General features: G+C 39.6%; 1 long non-coding RNA gene across 1 annotated transcript; it reads left to right on the forward strand.

Moving 5' to 3' along the window:
• Positions 1 to 5637: 5637 nt before the first annotated feature.
• LOC136511436 (uncharacterized) lies at positions 5638 to 6259 on the forward strand. The gene is made up of 2 exons (XR_010772703.1): positions 5638 to 5776; positions 5941 to 6259. It is a non-coding gene; the product is annotated as an uncharacterized lncRNA (long non-coding RNA).
• The last annotated feature ends 1939 nt before the right edge of the window (positions 6260 to 8198 follow it).

Consider the following 8198-nt stretch of genomic DNA (forward strand, 5'->3'; position numbering starts at 1 on the left):
ATTGGAGGTCATCAAGGATCTCTTCTACTTTAGATATACATCTGATCGGGGTGAGAATGTTAAAAGCGTTTGCGGAGTGAAACATTAAGGGCATATTTAGATCCTACGAAATGAAATCATTATTTAGAAAGTGCTTCCTATTTTATTATTATATTATTTTTCCAATTCTTCTTAATTCGTGGGAACCAAACAGTGCCTAAAAGTTTTGTGGCATTGAGTAGTTTTATCTGGGGCAAACTTTTGAGCACGGATCAGAGTTGATCGATACCAATTCTTATGTTATGTTTCTACCAAAATGTGTACCACCTCAAGTCCACGTACGCCCATGCCATGCAAATTAAAGCAATTAGCTGCGCCTGCAATAAAGAACATGATTATTTAAAAAAATGTACTGCTTGTACCACACATATAAAGCAGAAATTCTTCTCTACTTGACATTGCCTAAAGGACTATCTTCTTGGGCATAACAATATGTCCATTTTTTCCCACCCGTCTTCCTCTTCTCGGTGGAGGTACCTAGGTCATCCTAATGTAACAGCCATTAGTTCTGTAAAGATTGACACCACATGTGAGACATTTATCCAATGTGACTCGAACAAATTGCAACTGTGAAGGATACAGTGGTTTGGCACGCGTTGATTTTTTTAACACACATCCACAACGGACTGATGATAAGTTTCTTTGCTTCGTATGTGTTTGCAGGAAGAGAGTTAGACTTTGGCTGCAACCAAGACAAGAGACACAATAGATCATTGTAACTATAGTCGGACCAACCGTCTTATCATTCAGAATCATCAGCTTAAGCACAAAACATGACATCTTTCGATGAGTTGAACGAACCTTTTCAATGCCATACAAACTCTCTCTCTCGCTGCACTTTTTACCCTTTCAAAATTTTATCAACATTTCGCACTTCTGAGTAGTACCTCTGATCCAATGTTTCGGATTAGTTCTCTTCCAAACAATCTCCATCACTGTTACAGCTGACCATGTCCACACCGTCATTCTTGTCGCCACCGCTGTCATCCCCGACATGTCCACCATTGTCATCCCCGATATGTCCACTGTCGTTCTAGACACGTCTACCATCACTGACACCACCATCTTCTTCATGACCTCGAGGTTATCGTCGTTTCCGCAATTCTGCATCACAAACTTCTATTTTTTGGTTCAGCATCACGTCCACTTCGCCGTGATGAAAACCTCACATAATCAAGTGTGATCTAATTGTATTCACATCTTCCCATAATTTCTTTTCTAAATAAAAAAAAATATATGAAATTCTTACCTATTTTTTTTGTAAAAATGTAATCTATATCATCGAGATCTACAACTTTAGTTTGGGTTATTTCTTCATCCAAATTCGTTTAAACAATTCGAAGCATTTGAATTTCAAAATATGAGAACTTCAAATAGGATTTTGGAACCATAAACGATTTCAAATGGAACGACCGTCAACTATGAGATCTACTCCTTTTATTTTGGTAATTTCCTCATCCGAGTTCATTCGAACAATTTGAAAATTTTGAATTTCAAAATATGAGAACTTCAAACTGAAATTTGGGATAGTAAATGATTTGAATGAAAAAGTCATCGACTACAAAATTGTATATCTCATCGAGATCTACAACTTTGGTTTTGGTCATTTCTCCATCCGAGTTTGTTCAAACAATTCAAAAATTTAAATTTTGAAATATGATAATTTCAAACAGATTTTTGGGATAGTAAATTATTTCGAATGAAAAAAATCATCTACTACAACGTTGTATATCTTATTGAGATCTACGACTTTGGTTTTGGTCATTTCTTCATCCGAGTTTGTTCGAACAATTAAAAAAATAAATTTCAAAATATGAGAACTTTAGATAGATTATATTTTAAATAAAATAATAGTGACATTGATAAAAAGTTGGAACTAATTTTTTTAAATAGATAGGTTATTTGTAGAAAAATTTTCGTACCAACTACAACGACATATATATCACGTGGGCTTACTATAGGACATTGGGTTCAGTATTACATTTATGCTATCCATACTTCTTTTTTCGCCTAGAAAGGTGGAGCTCTATTTAAATTATTAAAGAGGATTACAATCTGCTATCCACACAAGCTCTATTTATGCAGCCAAACATATGCACTTATTTTTCTTTGATTAAATGCAGCAGCTCAAATAATTTATTGCAGAGCATCGTAGATGCATATTGTACTCGATCAACTTTTTGCCAGAAAATTTGGGCATTCAACTGAATGCCATGAATGAGGCATGGTCTGCTCACAGCTAGTTTCTACATATTTAAACATGTGCCACGAGAAACTATAGTTGGTGAGATTGTGAGAAAGAGTATGTAGAAGCTTGCTGACTGCTTTCAGAGATGCTTTGGAGTGCCTATTGTGATCAGATTGAAATGGCAAAAACCTGTTTCCTAGGAGTGAGATGCACGGGGAATAAGAGCTGGATTGCCAGATTAGAGCTGCCGAGCTGAAGTTGGCTATAACGGCTGGGACACCAAAGCATGTCGCCAGTCACAACAGGAGCGTGTTCACAGGCACTGTGTGCGGCAGAGCTTCAAAAGAGGCATGCATGCAGATCCAACATGCTGGGGTCGACATTGCAATTCCTCCATTCACTTGCTGATATACCTCGCCCAGCGCCAGAAGTAGTTGGTGCATAGACATACTCATACGCCCGCCCAGCTACTCAGAGAGGTAGTATTAGAAATAGGACTGGCGGGTGGCCAAAAAACTAGCCCTGGTACTGGTTTGGGCTCAAGTGGTTTCAATAGTTTGCCCTTTATTTTGGGCAACCAACTGGTTGGTTTCTAATGTGATGGTGGCTGGTCCGATACTCCGATCTAGTAATTGGTTTGGTTTGGATCATAGGTGGAAGCAGGTTAGCTGAGTTCACTACGCCAAAAAGTATTTTTAGGGGCGGCTTAAGACTATTTGTAGGGACGGTTTGGTCAGCCGCCCCTATGAAAGGGTGGCCAAAAATCACTGATTTGTATGGGCGGTTCCCACGCCGTCCCTACAAACGATTTGTAGGGGCGGCTGGATATTGAGCCGCCCCTACAAATCAATTTCCAGAAACCACGAAAAAGGGGGAAAATAGCAATTTTTTTTAACCGAGGAGGTCCCCCACCGACAGCCACACACACCCTCACTCTATGGTTGTAGCATTTTTTCACGATTTTTGCACACTTTGCATCGGTCGGGATTCGAAACGGCGACCTCTCTCTCTCGCCATCTCCTCTACCACTACACCTCACATTCACTTGTGTTCACAATCCATTTTGATTCCTCATGTATTATACAAAACTGAGCATAAATTGATTGTTTGAGGCCCTAAACTAATTCAAATGAAAAAATTGTCAACTACAAAGTTTTATAACTTCTCGAGATCTACAACTTTCATTTTGGTAGTTTCTCCATCCGATGTCACTTATAAAATTTGAATTTCAAATAATAGAAATTCGAACGTAGTTTTCCATGACAAGATTGTTTCAAATGAGAAAGTTATCAAGTACAAAGTTTCATAACTTTTCAAGATCTAAAACTTTCATTTTTACTGTTTGTGCATCCGAGGTCGTTTAAAAAATTCAAATTTCAAATTTTTAGAAATTCAAACGTAGTTTTTCTTGACAAGATGATCTCAACTGAAAAAGTTGTCAACTACAAAGTTTCATAACTTTTCGAGATCTACAACTTTTATTTTGGTTGTTTCTCCATCCGAGGTCGTTTAAAAAATTTAAATTTCAAATTTTAGAAATTCAAACGTAATTTTCCTTGTCAAGATGACTTCAAATTAAAAAGTTGACAGCTATAGAGTTTCATAACTTTCCGAGATCTACAACTTCTATTTTGATCACTTATTCACCCGACATAGTGGTAGTAACATTTTTCACAAATGTTACATATCCCTCTTATTGTTTATGAAACTATAAGAGGGATATGTAAATTTTATGAATAATGTTATTACCACTTTATCGGATGAAGAAATGACCAAAATAAAACTTGTAGATCTTGATAAGTTCTGCAACTTCTATGTTCATGATTTTTTCATCTGAAATCAATTAGTGTTCCAAAATAACGTTTGGCCTTCTCTATGTGCTCCTCTAGATATTATTCCTCTTTTGCCCCTCTCTTTTTTTCCTTTTTTTTTTGCTGTCGTTGTTTTTTTTTGGGAAATTTTGACTTTTTTATTTTATTATTTTGATATTTTTTCTTTACTTAGGAGCACAAAAGAAGTAACCACAGAAAATATGAGCTGAAATAAGTGAAAGACGTGGCCTGTGGAATTTTCAAAAAACTTGCTCAAAATCGACAAAAACCTTGTGACCACGAAAAGAGGATCTTGTGACTACTTTTTGACCAATCTAAAATTTCCGAACCCCGGCAAAGCCGGGGATGGACGGATCCGAAATTTTTTTCTGATCGATTTTGATATATGGAACGTCGAAATCGGAGTTCGTATGCGAAAACTAGACCAGTTTTAAGAATTTGCTCCAAATTAGAGGACAAAACGGGAACAATAATTTCAAACAGTCCTTTTCAAGTAGTAAATGATCTCAACTGAAAAAGTTGTCAACTACAAAGTTTCATGACTTTTCGAGATCTACAACTTTTATTTTGGTTATTTCTCCATCCGAGGTCGTTTACAAAATTTGAATTTTAGTGCTTACTCTTTAATATTCGACTTCTATTTGTAGAGGCACTTCATTGTTGAGCCGCCCCTACAAATCAATTTTTAGGGGTGGCTGGATATTGAGCCGCCCCTACAAATCGGGCCATTTGTAGGGGCGGCTGATAACACCGACCACCCCTACAAATTCATTTGTAAGGACGGCTCATTTGACAACTATTTATAGGGGCGGCTCTATCACCAGCCGCCCCTAAAAAAAATTCATCCCGTTGCTAAAAAACGTTTTTTACGTAGTGGTTGTGGTGGTCCGCTTCCTAGTGGTTTGAGCCCTATGGGTTCCAGGCCATTCCAAGTGGATTGTTCGCAGGCAGCAGCACCTCCAAACTAGATCTGTCAATGGGTGTTGGATTGAATAATTTTAATGGGTTAGGTTCTCAAGCATGGTTATATTTTGCTCTAACTCATACGGATACAACCGAGAGTGTGACGGACCATAGAAATTTACGTTCCATATTTCAATTGGTTGGAATTGGGTTGCACGACTGTGATTGGATACGTCGTACAAGAAACCTTCCTGTCTTTAATATTAGATAGAAAATAGAAATAAAGATGTGCGTAAATCGAATTTTATGATGTTTAAATTTAGTATATACGGTATATAGGAAGATTGTAATATTCCGCGCATTTGATTTAAACAATATTGGTTTGTACAACTATGTTAGACATTGGCTTAGCGAACGCTAAGTGCCAACCGCACACTCGTTTCGCTGGTCTGGACAAAAGAACTGGTCAGCGACGGTGGCACCGATTCTCACCGGAAACGTGAATGCGACGAGCGCATAACACACTAACGACTGATGACTGATGAGGCGCCATGTGCATTGCTCACTGATGAGCGAGGCTCTGTATATCCTAATCCTATATATATAGTATATATATGCTAGTTCCCCGCGCCTAACCAAGGCCAAACGCGAAGCCACACCGCCATGGATGCTCCGCTGAGAGGCAAGAACACGGCAAGGACAGCATGCCGGCTAGCCGCCGTCTCCTGTCTTCTGCTCGTGTTCGTTGCCGTGCTGTTGATCTCGACGACTTCGACAGTTCAGTCGCGGCAGGGGCTCACCTCCCGCCAAAGAGGTATGACGAGCTCTGAGCTTTTCTAATTGATCTCCTCTCCATGTCGATCGATTCGTTCTCCTTGCCGTCTCGATCGATCTGCTGTTTCTTCAAGGAATTTTGCTTTCCGACGCTTGCGAATTGAACTGAGCCATGAATTAAATTAACCGAGGTGCATGCAGCAGGCTCTGAATTTCGGGCGTGGCGGAAGGATGTACTGAGGCCGGACAGGACGACCGATATGAGGCCGCCGCCGGCGCCCAAGGCCAACAGCAACGTCCCTGGAGGGCCCTTCGGTCGTTGACTGATCAAGATCGAGTCGCACACGTCCAATCGCCATCTTTTTCAGCACATATCGAGATACGAGGATAGCATTTCCCATTTCGGATTGGTACTCCTTGTTTCCTAGGTCCATGCTGTGTGTTATTTTTCTTCTTCATCTTCTTCTTCTTTTAACGATGAAGAACTACTGGTGATTGAAATACAACTTGCTTGGAAAATTAAGATTATGGATTCTGTTTCATAGCATTTCGCATGGTATTTATTCCGTCTTTCATAGCTACAAGGATTTATGTTGCTGCAAAGTACAACTTCCATGGAAAAATATATGGCTTTTTCTATTCGTTTGGATACAAATGCTGACACATTTGGGTTGGTTGGTCAATTATTTCTTTTCTATTCGACTCGTAAATTAACTGATGGTCCGGTAGTTACTTTCCTTCATTTTGTTATAAATTCACTCATGCATGGGTTCTACACGGTACATTTGTCTTGTTCCAAAATGCTCCACGAATATTTTTATCTCCAAGTCTATCTGCCCCATGACCCTTGAGACGAGATTCCGATCCAGGCAGTGTTTCTATTTTCCAAGCCAAGACCTTTTCCACAATACTTGACCCAACAAACACGTAGCTAGTAGCCACCATGCATGATTTATCTATTTATAATTTTTATATACATGCGGAATCTGCCGTTAATCAACAGTCACGTATGTACCTGTCTGAATCAATCACACAAATTAAACCGCTATCTCTACTACTATCTGTGTATTATCCTAATATTAAAATGGAGACAATTTATTTTTCTAATTTTAGTCCGGCCGCTCTCTCAATCGGTCTGTATGTCCATCCACTCTCTAGAGTATCTTTTATACCTAATAATAAAGAGATAAAATTTTCACCTCTTTTTTTGTACCCATTATTTTGGTCTGGCCATCCCTAACAACCTATGTGAATGTGTAAACTGTCCTGCTCCTCTCTAGATATCAGATCAGATATGGAGACAAAGTGGACGTACCGCGCAAAGTAATAATAAAGCAAAGAAGGGAAGGAAGAAGTCCGTTAGAACTCCAAATCAAGTAAAAAATGATCTGCAAATTGAATCGAGAAAGGGATTCGCTCTTTTGTCCAACCAGAAATCACCTCTAATTACAACCCCATAAATTCTTAGAGATCATCTCAATCCCAATCCCAATCAGCAACAAGATCGAATCGTTTCTCAAGAAAAAAAAACAATATCGAATCAAACAACGCGGAGTAGCCACCAGCAGTAGCCGGCATGAGATTTTTTTTTAATTTTAACACTTTTTGAAAATTAATTTGAAATCTAACACTGTTTGTTTTTATTTCTAAATCTAACACTTTTTTGCCGCGCCATGCATGGTGGCGCGGCGGAAGGATGACGTGGAGAAGACCGGAGGCGCTAACCGGTGACGTGATAGGATCTACCGCGCCACCGATCTTGGCGCGTCACTGACACACCATAGCTGACGGCGCGGACAGTGCCAGGTCTGTGCATCTTAGCCAGCAGCATTCTGAGTCCGTATGCGATGTCTGCCTCGTTCTTCCATGCATGTCCTGAGCAAGCTGAGCGCACGTCCATCGATCAGCCGCATGCTGTCGTTTCTGCTGCTTGTGTTCCCGAGTACACCGGAGAGCGAGAGATGGCCTGTCTCGTCTCGTCATGTATACTGTCCCCTGTCCAAACATACGGAGTACATTTTATATGAAGGCAAATTTTATATAAAAATTTTACCTCTCAACGTGATATGTAACTTAATAGTTGAGAAGTTTTAATAATGGATTAATTAAGCTTAATAAATTCATTTCGCGGATTATTGACGGATCCCACGTATGACACCCGACGTGACACCTCAAAATTTTACGCATTAAATTTAAACAAGACCTCATTAACTCGATCGTGTTTGTGCATGTACCCGTTTCGACTAGGGATGTCTCCACAGGGACTGAGCCTAGGAGGCCCTAATTTTTTACTATTTGATTTTTTTAAAGAAAATTTACGTTTGCCCCCTAGAAGACTTAAACTCATCTTTGGATCCTGGATGTCGGCGTCCACGTCTCGGCGTCATAGATCTTGGCTCCGAGGTGTCTGGCCGTGCATAGCAGAGAATCCTAGATGACATTGACGTGGCCGATACCTCAAC

The sequence above is a fragment of the Miscanthus floridulus genome, chromosome 16 (assembly GCF_019320115.1).
Source record: "Miscanthus floridulus cultivar M001 chromosome 16, ASM1932011v1, whole genome shotgun sequence".
Classification (NCBI taxonomy): domain Eukaryota; kingdom Viridiplantae; phylum Streptophyta; class Magnoliopsida; order Poales; family Poaceae; genus Miscanthus; species Miscanthus floridulus.